Source organism: Columba livia, chromosome 1 (genome assembly GCF_036013475.1).
Source record: "Columba livia isolate bColLiv1 breed racing homer chromosome 1, bColLiv1.pat.W.v2, whole genome shotgun sequence".
In the NCBI taxonomy this organism is placed as follows: domain Eukaryota; kingdom Metazoa; phylum Chordata; class Aves; order Columbiformes; family Columbidae; genus Columba; species Columba livia.
Genome location: NC_088602.1, coordinates 206,916,489 through 206,939,022, shown reverse-complemented (window position 1 = coordinate 206,939,022; position 22,534 = coordinate 206,916,489). Strand labels below are relative to the sequence as shown.

Here is a 22,534-nt window from a genome sequence, read left to right as displayed (position 1 = left end):
GCTGAGAATGAAGCGATGCTGTTGTTCTCTATACTTTCTGCAAAGACAGATGCTCAGTCAAGCCCAAAATCCAGACTTTGGCCTCAGTATCTAATAACCCAGCCCAACCATTGACTCTTAGTGCCACCTCCTTTCTAAAAGGCTGGGTTTGCAATATCACAGCTCAGGAGCAACATGTCCTTTCAACCCTCCCAGTTGCCACTGGCTAAATGCCACATTTATTTGCTTTCAGAATTGCTTTGTCCTGGCCAAAGAAAGAGTTTCCCAAAGGCAGAATGTTCAGCAGTTTTGTGCTGAGGATCCCACTGAAGGTGTCTTAGCTATCTAATACATGAGATGATGTTCAGGGAATACAACTATGACCTGTGCAAAGTCTTGTCTGGACCAGCCGCAGAGTCTGTTGGAGATGTTCTAGCTTGCTAAACAATTTAAAATGGAGAAATATCTTTCAAATTCACTAAACCAGAACTTCGGGTGTCATGCGTATGTCCTGTCTGTGATGTTTTTTAAGTCTAGCTGGAGGTTTCATACCCAGCATGGCAAAGCCGTGAGCTCAAGCAACCATCACAGTGTATCTACTCAACCTTTACTCAGAATCTATTTACTCATTTTACTCAGACCACAAAGGATCTATTTTGCAAAACCCTTGTGTTCCTTAGAATTGAAAAAAACGTCTCCTGCCTACCAACCCCTTTACAAGCTGATCCTGCTCCATTGGATTCTCTCCATCTGTTGTTTCTGTGCTCTGCAAGATTTGACTACATGACCTATGGCGAAGGATGGACTGTTTTTGCCTGTTCCAAGTGACAGTGATTCCAATTCAGATGTGTTCAAGATGACTATTTAGCTATTTTGAAGGAAATATATATATATCTCCGCTTTCAAGTAAGGATGCACCCAAGCCATGGACAACAGAAATACACTCAGGAGAAGCACACTGAGGAAACTCATGACACGTTTGTCTTTTCTGCGTAGCCTCTAGATTAGCAGCTGCTAAAGCAAATATGCGTTGAAAAGAGTAAATGTGATCTGTATTAATTCTTCCACCCGTAGCACACAAGGTAGCATGGCTGCGCGATTAAACCAGTGCTCAGGGCCTTGTGGTGCTTTTATGGTCTTTATTATCATGTTCAAAGAAGTGCGGGAGAAACAGATAGTTCTTACAAGACCCTAATTGCTGGTGGCAAAGTTTCAGTTGTCCTCTGTGTACACGGCAGTCACCTTCCTAGCAGTTTGAGTCTTTGCTCCACATTGGGCCAAACACAAATTCTTCTGTACCGCTAAGGGCATGGACCTATTTTTCTTAGCATGGCTTCTGTGAATATAGTAGAAAGTAAGATTCATTTGCCTCTAATCAATCTAATCATCATGGGATATTTTCATTCTTTTGAGGAGCTTGGATGGGAAAAAGATGAAGGGGCAAGCAGAGGGTGAAATGTTATAGAGTACTGAGAAAAAACACGGTTTGAGTAGATATATTTGTTGAACATAAGAACAGCTTGATTCCACCTTCGCCCCTCATCGAGTGTGTTGCACATTTTGGACTTCACCATTAGCCCAGTGCAGGCCCAGCTCATCTCAGTGCCCAGGATCTTGGGAAAACTTCATTCTTCAGAGTTGAAACAGGCGCAGTTTGCAACTTCTTGCAGGCACGTCCAAGGGCAGATCTGCTATTGCTAACGAGGGTTAGGCCCAAGGCGAGCTTTTGGCAGGTATCAAATCCTCCTTTCAAGCCAAGAAGTTCCCACTACTAGAGAGCAACACTATGGTCTACTTAAGTTTTGTAAGCTGTTAATGAGTCACTTGATATCAGCCAGATCAGTTCACTTACATGGAAAAGGCTCCTATTTCTCCTGGTGGCATTGACTTCGGCGTGTAGAGCAGGGGAGCGCGGAGCTCCAGTGACTGATCCTTCCTACACTCGGTTGCACAAGGGTACGGCAGCACGATGGACTCATCTCAGATTCCTTCGGGAGGTGGTGACAGAGCTCCACCTTAATGAGTTCATCGCCCTGCCAGCATTCTTTCCACACCCAGGTGCCCATGTTGGCAAAGCTGCGCCCCACCAGTTCGCTGGAAAATGTTCCCCAGGCTTATTTAACAGGCTACAGATCTCAGGATGCTCGCCCAGCTCCTCATTTTTGCTTGGCCTTGGTTGACAGTCCGGTTGTGTTTACAAGCAGAGCTGAGTCTGCTGGTTTGGTGTTGGGGAAGGAGGGCGGTGGGGAGATGCAGGGGACCAGATTAGTTGCCAGGGCTCCTACTAGGCCAAGTTTTGCACAAGTTATCCCGTGTGCAGGTGGGTGGAGGGAGGAGCCAGTGCCTTAGCCCGTGCCTGAGGCTCTGGTGAATATTATACCAGCTCTGTTTACCAAAGCTGTGCTTAAATGACTGCAGAGCTACATCACATCTTTGTTTTTCTTTTTGCCTCTGGATCGCATGCGCTGGCCATAGAGTTAACACCAAATAGCATCACTTGGTCTTCTGGTGTGAATCCAGCGTTGGATGCATACTTTGCAAAGTAGTTGCAGAGCTGAGTACGTTCTTGGCATTGCCTCTGCCAACGTACTCCGATTTTCTGCAACAACTTAGTAATTTAGCTGTTTATCTCTGTTTTGAGTTACCCTTATCTCAACCAGAAGTGTCTTGCTGCTTGAAATAGGTCCCTCACCTTTGTTTGTCTGACACTGCATGTTTCCCTTCTGCAAGACAAGTGCCCGTTGTCGTGTTCTGGAGATGCACCTTCCACACCTCTGGTGTCCAGGAGCGTGGAGCTGCTGGAGATCAGACCTTCGCAGATACCAGCCTGCCCCTTCCCTGCTGGCAACACGCTCCACAGCTGGGGAACACAACTGATCACTCCTTATAAGAATTTAAGACAGAAGGGGACCTCTCGAGACATCTGGTTACGCTTTGCCATCACAGTGCAACATGTCCCACTATGGCATTCCTACATTTGCCTGCGTTTGGGCAAGGTGGGTGGATGTCCCCAGCAATCACTGGGAGGGGGTAATAAAACCAGATAACTGTTTAACGTGGTTATTAGTTCTATGGCTTAAGGCCTCGAAAGCTGTGATAGTTCCCATCAGATGTACTTGGGGAAATCATGGGGCTGGGTTAGCATCACCCACTTTCTGTGAACAGGGACCGATTTATTTTCTGCTGGAGTTACGAACAGCGAAACCAAAGCAGGGCAGTGAAGTGATTCGTGCCACGTCACAGAGAAGGTCCAGGACAAAGCCCAGATGGGAACAAGCACCTCTGAGCTCCCAGCTCTCCTTGTCATTGAGCAGACATCGTTGAGCTCTGGGACCACCTGTCCCAGAGCCATGTGAGGCCAAGAGAATCAGTATGTGCAGAGAAAAATTGCCTGATGATACAAGAAGGGAAATTTTCTCCTCTTTCTAAGCTTGAGATCTGCTCTAGCAGCTAATCCTTGCTTTAATAGTGGCATCATTGTAAAATACACCTTTGAGCCTCCATCATCCTTGGGTACCTCTCCAGGTACTTTTCCAGGCACCTTTATATGAACCTATTACTGCGGGCACCAGCTTACGTTGAGTTTTTATCCCAAAAGTGGTTCTTGGCTGCCAAGATCTCCATATAATAGATATGCAGAAGTCTGGATCCCACTGCAAGGCCCTTCCAAACCAAAGGCGTGGGGAGATGTCTGTACGTGGGCTCCCCCCGAGGCTGCTTGACGCACCTCCCAACCACAACTGGGAAACGGCGCGAAGCGAGCTCAGCAAAGCACTCGCAAGAACTGGGCAGGAAGCGGTGATTTTGGATAAAATCAGGTTCATTTCTTCTTGAACCAAAACCCACATCTCTGCAGAGACCCTGGTTGCTTTGTCTCAGGTGTGCACCCAGAGAGGATGGCCGTCTGGCGAGCAAACTGGAAATGAGAGTCTCCCAGCTGGTTGCGATAAACTCTATCAGCCAACAGACACCTGAGGAAGGCATTTCCATTTCTGTGGTCCCAGGTCAGGATAACGTGTTTCTAAATCCACACTTACTTTTTCTTTATGTTACTGCGTGGCATCTCCAAGTGGTTTAGCTGCCCCCACTGTAATTTTCCACACCTAGCTGCCTTGGATTGCTTTTTTTAAGTCTCACCTTAACTCTGAATTTATTTGGGTTTGTTTTTGTTCGTATGATAATCACAACATTCTTTTGATAAATTTCTTTTTAAGCCTTGATTTACTGAGATTTGCTTGCAACCTTCATTCCAGTTTACCATTTTTTGTGCGTGGGGATATTTGAAATGAATATAATTATATTTAATAGCTTTTGCAGGTCCTAAAGCATCTTTTGATTTGAGTCCTAACTTTTGTTATTACCCCCCACACACATACACGCCTTTTTAGATATTCTCTGTTTAACCTATGCCTAGAGATTAATTAAAGTGTCATTAAAATGCCTTTAGTAAGTTTTGTGTCCTACATGCCTGGAAATACTTTTTTTCCCACAGTCAGAATTGTTGTGCTTGTACCAACAATAACCGGCATGTGGCTTGTTTTGTAGATCGCCATGAGATATGATGAACGCTCCAAATTAGAAGAAAACACATTCATTTTTTGGATGCCTGTTCAAAGTTTTTTTCAGGAATAGTCACTAGTTTTTCATTCACATCTCTCCATCACTTCTGGCCAGCAATGACACTGGGGCAGAGCACTCGCTCAGGAGCATGGGGGTGAGTCCCGCATCAGCAAAATGGAAATATAGGATCTTCCCAACAGGGCAGAGTTTTGATCCATCCATACATTTTCAAGCTTGGAGTGTTTAAATGTGTGTAGTCAGGTACAAAGTCTCCCTCCTCTTGCAATAACTCTGCTTGGGGAGAACCCATAACTGGAAGTTAATCTGGATTAGAGTGTGTATGCCAGGAGTAGGTTTATCTACAGCCAAATCCTACAGCTGCCCTTGCAAAAGTGGAGCTGGTCAGAGGATGGGGATGGATAAACTCTGCCCATTGATATTGATGACCACAAAAACTAATGAAGGATGGGATAGATATGCATGACATGGGAGTAGAAATTAGAAGATCTTGGCATTTCCCCAGGCAAGGAGCAGGACCAGTCAAGGTATTAAAGTAAATAATAATGGGACACTGTTATTAATGTAAATAATTTGGGACGCTATGCAAACCCAGCTCAGTGCCCTCTTCTCCCGCCTTTTCCACCTCCTTAAGAGGATTAAATACATATATATATATGCATATATATATATAAATGTGTGTGTATATATATATATAAATATATATATACATATATACATACATATATATATATATATATATATATATATATATATATATATATAAATACCCATATGAACAGCTGGGATAGAAAAACAAACCCCAAATTGCACAGCCTCCCCAAGGACCTATTTCATGTCTTGGTAACACTTTTTTTAGATGGAAACCTGGACGCTGAGCTCCTCATTCCCAGTTCCTTGGGAGCCAAAACGTGACATCGGGCTGGAAATCAGGTTCTCGTGCAAAGTCAGAACTGGCTTGGAGGTGCCATGGCTGCTTTCTGGCATAATTTCCACCAGAAAAGGAGCTGAGACTTACAGTATCCCAGAGGTTTTCAGCCAGGGAGCCGAGCTTTGAGTCCTCCTCATCCTCTTGCTCAGCGAGATGCACCAGGAAAGCTTCATTCAAAGGGTCATGGATGTTTTTAGCAAGGAGGTTGGAGTATGGAGGGTGTTGGTCTCTTCTCCCAAGTAGCAAGTGATAGAACAAGAGGAAATGGCCTCAAGTTGTGCCAGGGGAGGTTTAGACTGGATATTAGGAAAAAATGCTTCATGGAAAGGGTTGTCAGACATTGGAACAGGCTGCCCAGAGCAGTGGTGGAGTCACCATCCCTGGAAGGGTTTAAAAGGCATTTAGGCGAGGTTCTCCAGGACATCGGTTAGTGCTAGAGTGAGGTTATGGTTGCACTCAATGATCCTGAGGGTCTCTTCCAACTGAAATGATTCTGGGATTCTATCTCAGTGCAGCTCCTGCAGTTTCCTCTCCTAAAAGACACAAGAACAATAAAACAAAAAAATGACACAAGAAGAACAAAACAAAACAAAAAATTGGGAGCAAATTACTAACTTCTCAGGGAAGATGGCACTGAAGATAGTGTAATTATAACCTTTTTCAACAGCTGAGAGGAGCTGGGTCGTTTCATGGCCTGACTTCTAAGCCTTGACAGGTTATACAGCCATAGGCTTTGCAGAGCTTCTGCCAAGCGATTCTCTCCCTGCTGGTAATTTGTTAAACACGAGCTGAGGCTTCGCAGGCTGGTGCATCGGTGGGGACACCCTTGGGACATCACCCGGGAGCATCGTGGGCAGACCCCGTGGCCCCTCTTCTCCTCTCATGACTCAGGGACACCACATCACCTCTCAATAACAATTCCATCTTTTGTAAGAGGGCTGAGAGCAACCCACCTTGCAATTAGCAGGTTGTTTGGGGAGAAATGCTAATAAGCACCCTGAGGAAGGCGAACCTGGGAGGGAGGCGGATGCTGCCTTGACTCAGCGTCCTCCTGGGGCGGCGGGGGGAGAAGGATGCTCCGGATCTGCTGGACGTGATTTTGCGACACAGCCTTGCTCACCCTCCATTTCCAAAGACTCTTGGGGCACCCCATCCTGGATGAGCTGGTGAAGAGCCCTGGAGGAAAGGTGACTGCTGGTTTTGGACTGGGGTTGACCACTGACACCCTCTACCTGTGAATTTTTTGCAGCCTCTCGGCCTTTCTGCTGCCACTTTCCTTTTCATCCTTTGCTTTTCTAGTGGGTACCACTTGGCAGGAGTGCTGGAAAAACCTTAGCAGACCACCTTTGGTTCAGAAACAAAGGGTTGCCATCAAAAAAAGATCCCAGGTCTTCAATCCTGTAGCCTTCAACCCCTCCATCCCCCTCATAGGTCAGTGCCGTGGGTTATAATTTGTGCTACAGTAGCTCCAGTCAGGACCTGGGGTATTATTTATCGCATTTAGTACCTGCCATCAGTCATGAAAACTTAACAAAGACCCTATTGGGTTTATCTATAGGCAGCTAAACAAACGTATCTTGCTCTCCCGTTATCTTCTTGTTAACAAAACACTATCAGGATGTTCTAAACATCAGCATTTACTGCACAAGAGCTCTTTATCTGGCATGATATATAGAGAGCCCATCAATTAGTGCAGGGGGATTGGCAATACCTGCCACGCTTCGTTCAGAAGTCCCAGCACCATCCCAGGGCTACATCACAAGTAAATACTCTTGTGTATTTCCCAGCCTTGAGCATCCCTGCATGAGCTGCGAGAGCTCGTTATGAGCAGAAATCATGATAAATATATATATATATATATATGTATATTTAATATCAATCCAGGCAGGCTGAAGACTTTGCATAGAAGGAGAGATGGAAGAGCAGCCAGGGTGCTGGATGGTGTGGGGGATGGGGAAAAAGTAAACAGGTTTTTATTCAGAAAGCCTGGATGTGGATTAGGAATATAGTGAAAAAAGCCAGGAGATAGCATGTCCTCCTGACAGCAAGGCCTTGGGTGCAGGATCTGTCCCTCTTGGGTCCCTACACTGTGATGTCACATTGGTGGAGCAAGCTTCACTCTTGCCCACCATCATCTCAAAGAGGTGGACATGGCAGGTCTTGGACACCAACCACCTGGGATCCAGGGAAGCTACTTTCTCCAAACACCTCTGCTAAATCCTCCCCAGCAGAGGAACCTCTTCACCCCACGCCATAAACCACTCAGCTGCGTGTCAGCTGGACCGATGGTGTTTCACCCTCCCCTGTGGTGGTTGCATCGTAGTGGGAAAGTGATTCTCCAGATAAATGGTCGTTTGGGAGGTTTAACTCCAGCTCCTGTTTGTCTCTGATTATTTGAATATCTTGCAAAACAGAAACTTTGTAAACACGCACACGACCTGGTTTGGAAACCACTGGGGCTGTCTCCAAGTGGGGGTTTCCTTCTGGGAGATGCTTTCCCCTAGGTGGTTCTCCAAGCTCTGGACTTCATGCACTTGCATGTGGTTGGACTCATGTGGACTTCTCAGTAATTTCAGTGCCCTCATGTATGTAAGAAAAGAAGCTGAATGTTTAGAAGTTGATGATAGTTTTTTGTTTGTTTGTTTGTTTTTAGTTCCAGAACAAAAATAAAGGGAGAAACAGTGGAGGAGCCAGGGCTGGGTTGACCTCTGCCTGGCTTTGAATAGGTGGCATCAAACATTTAAACGAAATAGGTGATAAAACCAGTGAAGCCAGTGACGGGAGCTGGAGAGGGCAGATGGAATCAAAGCTTTGGGCCAGGCTGGTGCAATTAGGAGTGTGTTTTGTAGCGAGCTGAGCAGGACACTGTAGGAGGGAGGCCAGAGAGGTGCAGCAATACAGAGAGATAAGATCCTGGAGCAGCGCTGGAGCTGTCTGGACAGAGAAGAGTAGGAGGCACCATAGCTTATCACCGTGGGCCATCTTCTCCTCCTCTTTCACATCCACAGCAGACCTGATGCCGCAGGACTGTCCGAGCAGCCACCCAACCCTCGCCCGTCCCTGCATCACCTGTCAGGCATCGTGTCTGCAAGACCCATCGCAGCGGGGTGGGGGGCTCTGTCCCCACAAGGAAATGCAGACCTCCAGAGGTGTTTAGCTGCCTGAGAACAGAGACAGAAAGAGGTTATAAATATCTGCAGGCCAAGGAGTTGTGATCCCAGGCGCTGAGAGGTGGTGGAGCTGGTGGTCAGCGGCTGCTGGACGTGGATGTTTAGCTTCAGTGCTAAATTCACGAGTCCACGAAAAGGCATTTGTGCCTTTATCCTCGCTGTTCCCAGTGGGAAAGGGCTGCTAAAAGCCAGCCCAAAGCGCCGCATCGCATTCAGTCTCCAGAGGCGAAGGATGGGGCTGAAATAAAATCCAGCAGCCTGGCCCCATATGGGCAAAGCCCGGCTGGTGGGGAGGGAGCACCTCAGGTTTGCGGGGTCCCGCTCCAGCAGTGCATTAACCCATTGTCCTCTTACAGCCAGAGCTGGATTTAACACCCTTAAACCAGCTCCTAAGACCACGAGGAGGGTCCCCTGTGAGTTATACCTGGAGCCAGGAAGCCCAGCTAAGGAGCCAGGTAGAAACTGGACTTAAAAAGAAAATCATACCAGCAAGGGGGTGGTCATTGCCGACGATTATTTAGTTGTTTGTTTTTGGGAGGTGCTTGGTTTTGCAGGGCAAATCTCTGTGTGGGTTTTACATTCAAATATTCACCTCACACCGCTCTGATACCGTCGCTGTTGGCTGTTTTTTCCTCCAACTGCTATTAAAGTTACTATTTGATAGGAGAACAAAAGACAAATAGGAATCATTGGTGCAAAACCTTGCCATCTAAGCCTGATCTTTCTGGACCAGGAACTGTAAGCCCCTGATCTGTGTGATATATAGTTTGGGTACAATAATATCTGCTACAGTTATTATTACCTATATTACAAAGATGTCCCGTCCCCCCCAAAAAAAAGGAAGAGATTGCACACGTGCCAGCTACTTTCTCTGTTAAGGGGAAAAAAAAGAAGAATAAAAGTTTAATAAACGTGTGCTGTGTTGTGGATGACTTTGTGGCGACCTTTGTTGCAAATGGCCTATGCATGCGGAATAATGGTCTCCGTGCAGAGAGGGAAATGGCTTAGTGCTATCATCGTTGCCTCGGTAACCATCAGAGTCTCCATCTAGCAGAGAGAAATGAGTTATGAAAAGGCTTGAGTGAAGAAGGGATTAACACATGATCCCAGGGACAGCATGTCAATCAAAATCAGCGGAGAAATTACACTGCTCTATTTGAGAATGTCTCCGGAAACGCAGCCTTAGTGTGTGGATGTATGTGGATGTATGCAGGCATGATGGAGAAATGTATAGCTTGGAGCCTTGTAGGGAATATATATATATTTTAAAATAAAGATAGTGCAAGATATCTACGAGCGCTGGTGTGCACATGTACAAGGACTCCCTGTGCACGCTCTGCCTATATGTTCATGTCCAAACATACATATGAGGCATCTCTCCATAGGGCCACACCTTTGCAATGCCCATATGATGGACGGCGCTGCACTCACTGGGCTCCAGGCTACCCCAAGCAGCCAAGCAAATGAAAACCACTAGAATAAAATTTTTAAAAAATCTATAAATAAAAATACTTATTTGATCCTGAAATTTGTTTGTCTTCTCTCCCATCCTCACCGGGTTTCGTTAACCTGTCCCTGATGGCATCCATCGGTCCTGCAGGACAGCCCAGGGCTGAACCCCCTGAAGTCCTTTGTGCACCTCCAAAAGGGAGAACAGAAGGAATTGGTTCCCCTATAACATACCCAAAATGCAAACACCGGGGAAATATGGAGACCACAGCTTCAGACTGAGGGCCTCGGTGCCTTCACCTGAATATCTTCTATCAGCGTCTCACTCCTAAGCTCTGCAACTTGTAGGTCAAGGGCACTGGAACACAACTCACGATTAACTCCCTCTTGGTTTTAGCCGTGGCAAACTCTGCGGTAGTTACAACCCCCGGCGCTGCTCAGCCGTGTGTAGCTGTGCACACATTTCCTATGGTGATTGTTTGCCTTGATTCAGCTGAGGAGCTTTACATTCCCTGAGACCAGAGTGAGTTTTCTGCTAATGTCGGGAGGAAAACGTGATTGCTGGGAAGGGAGAGCTCGTGCGGCTTCGTACCTGAGGAGTGTGGCTGGAAAAGGCCTCGAGTATTTGTTCTGTTCAGTGGCCACTTTGGTAATAGAAAACTTTCTCTTCCAGGAAATTCTCTCTCTCTCTTTTTTTTTTAAGCAGACGATTATTACAGGAAAGGTAAAATTTCTCTTTGGTTTCTTCGCTGCCTGCTGAGTCTCCCAGCCTGCCCCCATGCTGAGAAGTACAAGAGCACTCGGGAAATGGATTTGACCCCCAAAAACTTTGCTGGATCACCCAGCCCTCCACAGACCCAGGTTCTCCCAGCACATCCTACTCATACACGCTCATGGCCACAGCATGGACCCCTCGCACCCATGGTCCTGCACCCCCGTGTGAACCCCGTGCACAGCTCATCCTACACCCACAGCTGGCCCACCCTTTGTGCAGTTTGTTGCTTTGCATCCCTATATGTTCCTTGTGTGCGTCACCTCTTCACCTGTCCCCAACCTGCCATACCCCATCACCACAGGCAAACTCTTCCATACATCCCTAACGCACAGACACATATGGCATTTCCCTCACCCCCTTACAGCCCTCACTCCAACACACACATCACCCCCAGGACCACAACCCCGTACCCAGGTTCTCAGCCCTGCCCTCATGCACCCTTTGCACAAATGTACCCTCTTGGATGCATTTTGGGGGTTTTGGGGTTTTCCCCCTGCACACAAACACCATGTAGCCCCCTCCACCCACATGTTACAACCCCCCCAACACATCTTCAAACCCTTACAGCTGCACCCACTCACCCAGTGTGCACCCACCTGCACCCTGCAGCCTCCCATATAAAACACCCAGAATCAAGCCCAAACGTGGATGCCATCAAAATACACGCATTGTGCAAATACTCCCAAACATGCTCCCCCCTGCTCCCCGATGGACAAAGGCAGCCCCAGCCTAGCCAGGGTCACCAGTAAACCCTCCACCAAGGGTTTCCATGACCCTCCAGCACTCTGAAACCCTTGACCCTGGCTTTCTGGGGTTCTCCAAGCCCCGCGTCTCTCCCCACACCCCATCCTCTTCCTTCCCACCCTCCCTCCTCACTTTCCCTTCTCTTGGGTTTATTTCCCCTCGTCTCCCACTCCTTCTCCCCTTTCCTTCTCTCTCCCTCACCACGTCCCCAGCCTCCCACACAAGTTTAAAGCCATCAGCCCAGCCAACGGTTAACCAAATCGCCTTGACCTCTCTGCTATTTGATATTCGCCTCCTTGACACTCATTTAGGAGCGCGCAGCGGTAAAGCAGACATTGGACAAGTCCAGCCTGAAACCAAAGCCCTATGAAAGGAGGAGAGAGATCAGAAGAACCTGATAGCTAGGAACTTGTTCTCTCCAAAGGCTTTCTGGACATTTTAGCCTGGATCAGGGGTCCGTGGAGCGCCAGTTCGTCGCCAAGCAGGGTGTAAACGTTAAATGTTAGCTATTTGTTCCAGAGATTGGCATGAAGATCGAGCCTTTCTGCCTCCTCTCCCCGCCTGGCCCCCCTCCCGCAGTCTCTCCAGCCCGTCCAGAGTCTCACAGACACTCATTCATTAGCGGTTTAATAACCCTCCCGACGTGATAACATCCTTTACTCCTGGCTCTGTGAGCGGAGGTGACCCTGGGGGGGGTGGGGTGGGGAGATGGGGGCTGCTCACTCGAGATGCTGTGGGGCGGGGAGGGGGCTCAGGGGTACCGGGTGGCCAGTACGAGCTGCCCCTGATGCAATTGCGGGGTGAGGAAAAGCATCTTCCCCCCACCCCCTAAAAAATAAAATAAAAATAAAAATAAAAATAAAAAAATAACAAAACTCAACTTTGGTGCTCAAGTCCCCAAAAGCTCTCAGGGTCCCCAAGCCCGGAGACGCGGGGACACACCCGCTGCCCATCCTGGTCCCCCCCCCCGGCGCCCCGTGTCCCCGGCCCCACCGCCCGACCCCCGGGCGCCCATCTCGGATGATGCAGAGATATTGGTGGTACCTCACCTGATCAAGCCCCATATTATTGTTAAATGGCTCTAATTTCAACGTTTATCGCATTTGCCCCGTAACTGCGGATCCAGGCATCTGAAGCAACCTTTCGAAACTCTGATTAGTTCAGCTTCGTTCAGTGCCTTTTCCTCCCTCTCCTTTCTCCCCATCATATTTTTTTCTCCCCTCGCTCCCTCTCTGCGCGACTTTCATGCTCTGCAGATAAGATATAAAATACTCTATCGGGATACTGCAATATTAAAGATCAAAAGTGGCATCAATTGAAGACCAAACGCACGGAAAACAAAGGGGAAGGCTGGGAGATGTTCATCAGCTAATTACAACTGCAAATATTATGCAAATTTATCTTGGCACAGAAACGGAGAAAGCGAGTTTAAGTGCGGAGATAATGCTGGAATATTGAATGTTCAGCTGAGGGTGGGACGTGGTCCAATAAATTCATCTGAGGGAGAACCGGTATTATATATATGTATATTCCTATCACGTCATCTACACTTCAGACTGGGGGGGGGGGGATGGGATCAAAAATTGCGGTTATAATTGATACTTGAAATTCCTTGACAAATATTGCAGGGAATATACGGTGGAGGAAGAGCAGCGAAGCAGAGATTGCCGTTCGGATGGGTTTTGTGAAACACCGCATATATAATGATGAACCTATAGCAGGGAGACCGTGCATTTGCAACACGGACACGGGTGGTGGTGGCGGGAAGGTCTCCCTCACTCAAACCCCCAAGTGTGAGCCTTCCTCTTTAGGCAAAGGGAATAATAATAATAATAATAATAATAATAATAATAATAATAATAATAATAATAATAATAATAAAGTTATTTTCCACCCTCATTTCAGAAGCCTCTCCAGCTTCCTGGAAAAATAAAAAGGACGGAGCTGGACCTGGTTAATGATTAAACACGGTCCCTGTGCCGTGAGAGCCAAGAAGGGATGAGAGGGAGCCAGGGAAACTTAAACCAAGGCAGAACAGATCTGCCAGCACCTGTCCCCAGAAAATTTAACATCAGGAGTGCCTGTACACAAAGGAAAAATAATATATAAAAAAAACGACGCTCAGCAAATTGACCACGAAGAGGATTTTAGGCACCATTTTCTCTCTGGTGCTGCCCAAGAAACGGAGAGGTGGGGATGCTCTAACGGGGGGTCAGGAGCACCCCCAGAACGTCGGGAGGATTTTGGGGGTGGGTTGAGTCTTTATCATCGTTAACCCACGCGGCGGTTCAGTCGACTTTTGGGCTGCGTTGTTATTGCAATGGGAATCTCCCCACTCCAACCCACCCCCTAAAGGGGGGCAGTGGGGGTTATTCACCGCAAAAAATATCTGAAATGCATCTTATCCCTGCGCAGGTGAGGAGGCGAAAACCGCCTGCTCCTTCCCTTCAAGGATTCCAACGAACACATTCAAACCCAGCAAAATATCAGCAGATCTTCCCCTCCTCAGGCACACGAATATCAATAATTCCAGGTGATTTGCCCCCCTCCCCTTTTCATTTCTGCAGCCAGAAACACAGAGCAGCGTTCATTTGCATACAAAGCAACCCGCGGAGTTTCTCCAGTTTATAAGACCAAAAAAAAAAGGAGGGAGAAACACAGGGAGAGAAAGGGGAGAGACTCACAGCAGAAATCTTATCGATTTTTTGCTATGCATGTATTTATTTGGCAACGGGGCGGGGAGAAAATTGAACATTATTGGCAGCCCTGCCTTCTAGGAAAAAAAAGAAGGAGAGAAAGAGATGCAAATTGTGCTTTATCGTAACCCGGCTCCGTGCTTTAGTCAATGTTTATGATATATTATCTCCCCCTTAATAAAAAACAAACCATGTAAAATCTCGCAGTCACTGACAGGAGAAACTCTGGTCGATTTTCTGAATTCCAGTCTGAAAGTGACACACTAATTAAAGCGCCTCATGCCCCCAACTTATTATTAGTAGTAGTATTATTATTATTGTTATCAGATTTACCTTATATTTTTCCCTTAAAAAAATCCGTTTCGCTCCCCCCAGGATAAAACTGAACTAAAATAAGGACCCCCTTCTTTTTCTTTTTTTTCCCCCAACGTTGCCCATCGCTTTCCTCCATCAGATTCATTGTGATGTATTAGATGCAATAAATTATCCCATGTAACAAAACATTGGGAGCTGAAAGGGTGATAATCTGGAAAGCAGAGATAAGGATTCATTATTCCGAATCATTATGAATCCAACGTTGCCTCTGACTTCTTTCTTAATCAGCTCCTCTGATCCTGGATATGTGAGCAGCACAGATAAGGAAAGAGTCATTTATAATTCTGTACCTCGTCTAATATTTTAAATAAAGTCAGAGGCAAGAAAACGCTATAAAACACAAGCAAGAGGCGGGCTCCGAATGAAATATCACTTCGATGTTGTTAGAGCCGCAGTAAGATTTAATTAAAATTCTCCACTTCCACGTGCTTTATATATTTTTTATAAATATATTTTGCACCTTGGCTATAATGGATGGGAATTCGCAACTGAGGCTATTTATTTGGGTCTGGGATTTGACTTTATTTCCAAGTCCCTCATTTGGCTGAATGGAAGATGTGGACGAGGTGGGGGGGATTATTTTAATTTCCGAGGTTCCCCCCCGGCCTCGTTCTCCCTCCCTACCGTTCACACAAAGTCATTAGGTCGATCCCACCAATGTAGGAGGCTGCGTTTAATGGAAATCGTTTTAAAGCGAATATACGCTGCGCACACAAAGCACAGGATCGATGCCAAACCGGCTGATTTGGGGAGATCAAGCCAAGGGCCCTTTCTCCCCCTCCTCGGAAACGAAGATTGCAACGATGATATTAAAAACAAAATCCTAAAACAGTGTTTTCACAGCCTGGGAGGTGGAAATTATTGATTATTGACAACTTTTCTCCGGGGTGGGGTCAGAGGAAGGCGGGTTTTCTCTCCAGAGCAGACAAGGTAGTTTAATTATAGCGAATAAACCACCCCTAACCTCCTTTCTGTAACCGGCGGAGCGGTTATCGCTAACAATAACGTATGGATTATATTTATGGAGGGTCCGACTGCAAATCTTGGATCGGGAGGAGCCGAAATCGATTGTGTGTGTGTGTAGGTATTTATTTCGATGTATACGCGGCTCAGCGTGTGCCAGGAGGAGAGCAAGAGATGGGATTAGCCATAGGCACTCAGAGAACCACAGACTCCCCCATTTAGTTGGAAAACGCATAGAAAAACAAAATTTAAAAAAATATATATCCTATATATATGGAATATAAATATGCACACATCCACCACACACAAATACATATATTCCGCATACATACACAAGGAAAAAATACGTGTGTATATATATATATATACATGTATTTATTTATTTAAATGACCTCTGGCTACCTGACTACTGCTTTTAATGTATATTCGGACCTAAACTGCAGACATCAGGGAAGGTCTGTGATATGTGTGATAAACCCCGGGTGCCATTTAAAGCCTCATTAGTTATGTTTAACCTTTGAATCACCAGCCATCATAGCTGGGAATGAACTTCACGGTGTGGGGTGAATGCGAGAGGGGGGTCTGGGTGTGTGTGGATGCGCCTGCGCTTCTGCCCAAATTTCCTCTTCCCAGCCCCCCATCCCGCCCCCATCAAGCCCCAGCCAGGGGAACGGAGACAATAGAGCAGGGACTCCGTCTCCATGGGCTTCCAAAGCGTTTTTTTCAGGAGAATCCTTGATATTTCGTTTCCCCGTTTCCACGATGTTCTCAGTCATCCAGCTCCCTCACCCTTCCCTTTATTTTATTTGCTTTGATTTTTAATCCTGGACAGTTTTGGAAGGATCCGCCAACATCGTCTTCCACGCTGATCTCGCCTCCCTTTCCCAGGGATTTTCCCTGTCCGGTGATGGGGAACACAACCCAACAGTGTTTTTAGCCATATTTTCATTTTTTTTTATTATCTGCAAGGATTTAGCTCCGGTTCCTCCACTCGGTGAAAAACACACAAGCCTCGTGGCTTTAAAACACTCGTTTTCGAAGCCTTTCCCTAGCAAAAGCCACATTTTTTAGCGAGGGTAGACGGGCTCGACCCATCTTCGCAGCTGTTGGGGTGCCCGAACTGTTTCCATCGGTGCTTCTCGGTGGGAAGTCTCCCTTCGCAGCTCTAATTAGCTTTAAGTTATTACCTTAATTGAATGTGTATTCTAAAGATAGAATTGGGAGGCGATCGCGTTACCTTTCACCTTATAGAGTCACTCTAGAAGCGGAGATAGCGAACGCCTAACGTCAGCAGAAAAAGGGGGAAAAAAAACCCGTCCAGGAGTAGGAGTATATATGTATTTTTTTCCTTGAGTGATCAATTTTCGCCCCCGTTTCTGAAGCGCCGGGTTGCGCCGGGACTCAGCGCCGTCGGGATGCGCAGGATCTGCGCCGGGTACCGCGGAGATGGGCCGGGGGGGCGGTTCTGCGTCCCCCCAAAACGTAATGGGGGGTCTCCCACTCGTGGGGCCCGAGGGCTGCTACACGCACCTCGTTTACTCCCTCGAATAGAGCTCTTGTGTTTTATTCTCGTGAGAGCGTTTCACGCCAGTGATGAATGTGGGGTTTGATGTTGAACTTGGGGGTGTGCGTGTGTGTTTCTCCCCCCCCCCTTCCCCACTTTTTTCCACCTTCCCACTTCTCTCATCCCGGGAAGTGCTGCCCACGATGCGTTTTTCGTAGCTGATTCTCTGGGTCTTGTCCGGCTTTGCTGACAGATGCCCCCCTACACGGGGTGGGGGGGGGGGACGGAGGCCGGGGGAGAAGGGGGGTTTTGAAGAAATATATATAATAAAAGAATAATAATAAAAAAGAGCATCCATCATCAAACAGCGGGGAAGTTTCCTTGCAAGCAAATCTGCCGGTGGATCAATGAAGGAGGGGCACACAGAGGCTACAGCACTAGGTTTTGGGGACTGACACAAGTGGGGGGTTAAATGTGGAAAATCAGTGCCCCTCCCGCCAGTCCCCCATCTCCTGTCATGGCTGCAAGATTTGGGGAATCCCCTGGAGCCTGCGGCGTGGCCACAGTCTGGCTCCCAGGCTTCTCCCCCCGCCCCACAGCAGTTTCGGGGGGACTTTTGTCTTTCCCCCCTCCTCCCCAGCCCTCGAAATCCCCCAAGTCTTCGCTGGGAGGTGGAACTGGGGGGCAGGCGGGGGCTGCAGCTCCCCACGGCGTGTCCCGTTTGCTTCGCACGGAGATCGTGGGTTCAAGCCCGTCCTGGCCCTGGGAGGACAGATCCCCGGGCTGGGTCGAACCCCCAAGGTCGGTATCTCTCTGCAGAGCTGCCAAGAGCCTTCCTCGTCGCGATGAAGAGGAGGGGACACGGGGGACAGGGGGTAGTGACCCCAGCTCTCGGAGTGCCAAGGGATGCGTGTGGATTATGGTTATTTTTTTTTCTGCCCATATTCTGGAGCCTTACACAGACACATGTTCAAAATAATAGTTAAAAAAAAATAATGTAAAAAAAAATAATAAAGGAAAATAGGGTGAATAGAAGTCTGTCTCGAGGAGGAGGGGGGACGGAAAAGAAACAGCTCCTCGTAGCTAATGTCACCGCTTTTCCTCGAAAGCTTTCAGTGCAAGCGGAGAGAGCCCCGGCGTTATTTGTATGATCGTATGCTTAATTGTATTTATTTTTTTCCCCTTTCTCTTGCAGGCGTTGCAGCCTCACGGCAGCGACAGTTTCTCCCGGGACGGGTTACATCACGCTCACACCTCTGCGAGCCCCAGTACCTGGCACATCCCCCCCGCAACCAGGCCCTGCCCCTGTCCCCCCCCGCCACCTCCCCGCCCCATGTGATTCCCGGGATGGGTGTGTAAAGAAATGGCCCATCATATTTCTCTCACTCTTTCTCTGCCCTTTCCCAACCCGGAAGAGCTCTGATCTTCAGCCCAGCCCGGAGGAGGAGGAGGAGGAGGGCAAGGGTGGGCGTTTGGAGGATGCGGCTGCCCCAGCTTTTCCCCCTCGCTGGGAGCTTTGGAGATGCCAACAGCCGCGGCTCCGCTGCTCCCGCACGGCTGCCCTGAGAGCTCCAGCAGAGCGGGACAGAATAAAAAGCGTCTGCCCAGGTCAGTGAATGCTCCCGTTTGTGTGTCTGTATGTTCCCCCACCTTTCTTCTTCCCTTTCTTTTTTTTTAATTCCTTCATCTCCTCCTTTTTCTCCTTCTCCACGTGGAGGGAATTAGGATAGGGATTTGGGCTCAAAGGGCAGCAGCCGCCGGCTTGAAACTCAACCCTTATTACTTGCGGTGTGTGTGTGGTGAGGGGGGGGACGGAATTTGGTTTTCCCGGTGACCTTGGGGAAAGGCACCCCCCCCTCCCGCCCCGGAGGGATCCGAAATTTGGGAAGCGGGTGAGAAAAAGCTGTTTTACCTCTGGGTGTTAGGAGCAAAGGAGAGAGGCTGGGATGGGAGACATGGCATTGTCATAATTGGTTGCGAAATAGTCATCTCAGGACGGGAAGGGATGTATCTTTGTATGGGGGATTGGGGCCTTTCCGTGTCTGGCTTCGTACCTATGTGCATATATCTTTATATATACAGACCAACATACGCGTACCACTTATATTTTTGTATACAGCGGTGTCCGTCCGTGTGCCGGTATATGCTAGCTCAGCTGCGAGCAGCAGGACGTCTGCGTTTCCATACTATTCCTGTGTATAATACCCACCGATGTTGATTTGCTTATGTTAGGTCAGTCCGTGCTGTATAGCACATAATATATACCGTATATTTAGCACGATATATTTTTATGTTAAAATAGGTATAGAATATAATATATAACAAACACATTATGCTTCTAATATGATCTAATTAGGACGATCTTCCACCCGTTTTCTGCGGATATTCCTCTTTTGATACCTTGCAAACCCAAATCACAGCTACCCCAGCCGCGGAGGGGGGATGTGCCGTAAAGACAGGCTGAGGTGAGGGAGGGGTGGCTCCGCTCCGGGACCCCGCACCGGAGGGATCGGTCCTGGGCTTCGGCAGGACTCGATGCCCGAAAAACGAGAGGAGACTTTCCCCTTTCTCTCGGCATTCCTGGGTTTAGTTGTCTTTCCTCCTTTCCCTCCTCGTAGAAAATGTTTCCACTGTTTAGACTTGGCAGGGGGCTTATTTCAGGAGGGAGCCTGGAAATGGCTCGGGCTGTCCAGAAACGCGCGTTAGCTGTCATTGTGCGTCTTCGAAACAGAAAGAGGGAAAAAAAAATATGTGTATATCTACGTATCCATCTACCCAGCCATTCATCCACCCCAGTTCCTCTTACCTTCACGTGTCCGTACAAAGGCAGCGGGGCTCTGGGTGACGGATTTTAATGCAACCGGATAATTAATAACCACCGGCCCTGCTTGTTTTCTCCATTATTTATGGGCCGCAGGTGCGGAGCGGGGGAGCCGGGACTTGGCGGTGCCGCTGCGGCGACAGCCCCGGCCGGCCCCTGTCCCTGGTCCCCGGGCACACTGGGGACAGCATCCCCGGCCACCAAGGCAGGCAGGGGGGACAGAGAGAGACCCGGCAAGCCAGGGGGCACAGGAAAGGAGAAACAGGCCCTTAGGAAGAAAGGAGAGGGAAGTTCTTCCCCCCCGGCACTTCGCTCCCGGCTGGGGCAAAGCGCTTCCTTCTCCCTGGGGATTGATTTATTTTAGTACAGAGCCGAGGGTGGTGTTTTAATTTCGAGGGAGGGAAAAAAGGCGAAGAGGTGCTTCCTCCCAGGGGCAGGTAGGGAGTGGGGTGCGGTGTGAGACTCAGATGGGGGCCTCTTCTCGCCCACTGGGATGCAGGCAGCATCTCAGGAGTGATGGGGCCCGGGAGGGGAAGAGCATTTTAGGGGTGCCTACAGGGGCATGTCAGCGGAATTTGGGGTGAGATAATTCCTCAGCCTTAGAGCAAAAAGAAATCGGGCAGATTTTGCCCTCCCCCCATCCGCCGGTACTATCCGAATTTGGGAGCTTGTGACAGTAAAGGTGACCCCCCCATTTACGGAGCAGGGGTGCCGTGCGGGGTTGCACCGGGGCGGGGGTGGCTGTGGACACGGGAGGTAAATTTTGGAAGGGGTGCTCTGAAGGAATTGCTCTGAACTAGAGGCAGCCGGGACTTTCCCGGAGCAAATCTCTCCGTTTTTAATCCCGTGAGGTCAGGATTTGCCCCAGCGCCTCGCCAAGGAGCTGGTGTTAATTCTGCCGCCTCTTCTCACGCCAAACACCTGGCGATTTGTGTTTTCTGCTTTATCTAAGTCCCAGGGTAATTTCTGCTTTTGAAAAAGGGGGAAAAATAAAAGTCATTAAACCCGACGGCAGCTTCACCTTCTCCTTGGGGTAAGAGATAAACGGTGCCGGTTTAAAACCCGAAAGATATTTTGCCTTCGCTTCAGTCCGCCTGCAAACGCACCGCTCGAAACGATCCTGGGCGATAAAGCAAAGCCGAGAAACACGAAATTAAAAAATAACCTCCCCCCCCTTTTTGTTTGCTAATGCGCATTTCCTGAACCTCGCCTTATTTTGGAGTGGCTGTTCAGGCGGATTTCTGCTTTTTCTTTCCTTATATATATATATATATATATACTTGTTTTAATTTATCAGACAGAAGCCTTTCCGTGCCGGGGGAGGGATGCCCGGTGCCGCGGCGGGATCCGCGCAACGCGGAGTGTCGGTGAAAAAGGAAAAATTAAACACAAAAAAAAGCACAGAAGAGCAGGAAAAGCCATTTTAAAGCCATGCCTTTGCTGCTTGGAAAAGGGAAAGTGTGTGTGTGGGGGGCGGTTGGGGAAAGGGAGAAAACTGACTTACCAGGTTGAGCTTGAAACCGGGGCTGTGCTGCGAGGGAAGGAGGGAGGAAGGAGCTGGACTCTGCCTCCCCTCCCGGAGCAGACGGGTGACACGGTGCGTGTGTGTCCCCCCCCCAACTTCTCCCCTTTGCCCGGCTCCTCTCCGCGCAGTTTGGGGAATGTGTCGGGGGGAGAGGTCGCCTCTGGGACTTGCGGAGCCGGTTTTTGATCTTTCTCAGACCTTTTTTTTCCTTACTCCTGCAGTGTCCCGGGGCAGTCGCCCTCCTCTCAGCTTCAAAGAAGCGGGGGGGAAAGTCGGGGGAAGGGAGGAGGGAAAAGTAAAGTCCCAGTTTCTCTCCTCCCAATTTTAATTCTACGAATTTCTGTTCTTGGGCAGAGCAGGGTTTTCCCCCTTCTCTTCCGCGCCGCCCGCCCCCGTCCATCAAACAGCATCATTTGCGCTGAAGAAAAAGTGTGTGTGTCCGGGGGGGGAGTGTGGGGGGGGTGGTGGTGCACGAAGGGGGAAAAAAATTGGACTCGGTGTAATCAGACGTTGAGTTGTTCTCGCTGAATTTGCATTGCTCAGCACTTCTTTGTGTGCGTGTGTTTATGTTTCCTCTCGATCTTCGCGAAGGAGAGATAAAGGAATTATTAAAAGAGAACGGAAATATGTATGTCTAGATTTAAAAAAAAAGGTTAAAAAAAAAAAAAAAGATAAACCACCGGTGTGGTTGGTTTCGAAGCGGAGGGGAAGGCTCACATGAGATAAAAGAGATGCAGAAACGCCAGTCTGGTATCTCCGTATCTCTTTTTCTATTATTATTATTATTATTATTATTATTATTATTATTATTATTATTATTATTATTATTATTATTATTATTATTAATTTTGCCAGCCCCTAGCTGGAGGGATGCTGATTATCGCTTTATTGATAAGGAGAGAGAGGGGTTGGCCTTGGGGGAACAGACCGCAATTCCTGCCTGTTTCAGGAAGGGGAAAATACAAATTAAAACAAAAGAAAAAGAGGAAAACAAAATATTCCCCTTTCTCTCCGCCTTTGTTTA

The 22,534-nt window shown here is 48.1% G+C and overlaps 1 protein-coding gene and 1 long non-coding RNA gene across 2 annotated transcripts in view; one reads left to right on the top strand and one right to left on the bottom strand.

Annotated features, from left to right (window-relative positions):
• The first annotated feature begins 18,509 nt into the window (after positions 1 to 18,509).
• Positions 18,510 to 22,534, top strand: part of GATA3 (GATA binding protein 3) — a 29,344-nt gene continuing 25,319 nt past the window's right edge. Inside the window, exon 1 of the mRNA XM_021284192.2 lies at positions 18,510 to 18,772. The gene's annotated coding sequence lies outside the window, so the exon portion shown is untranslated. The remainder of the gene's footprint in view (positions 18,773 to 22,534) is intronic.
• On the bottom strand, positions 19,254 to 22,275 carry LOC135578246 (uncharacterized). Its single transcript, XR_010469668.1, has 2 exons — positions 21,490 to 22,275; positions 19,254 to 21,105 (listed from the first exon to the last, which is right to left on the bottom strand). It is a non-coding gene; the product is annotated as an uncharacterized LOC135578246 (long non-coding RNA).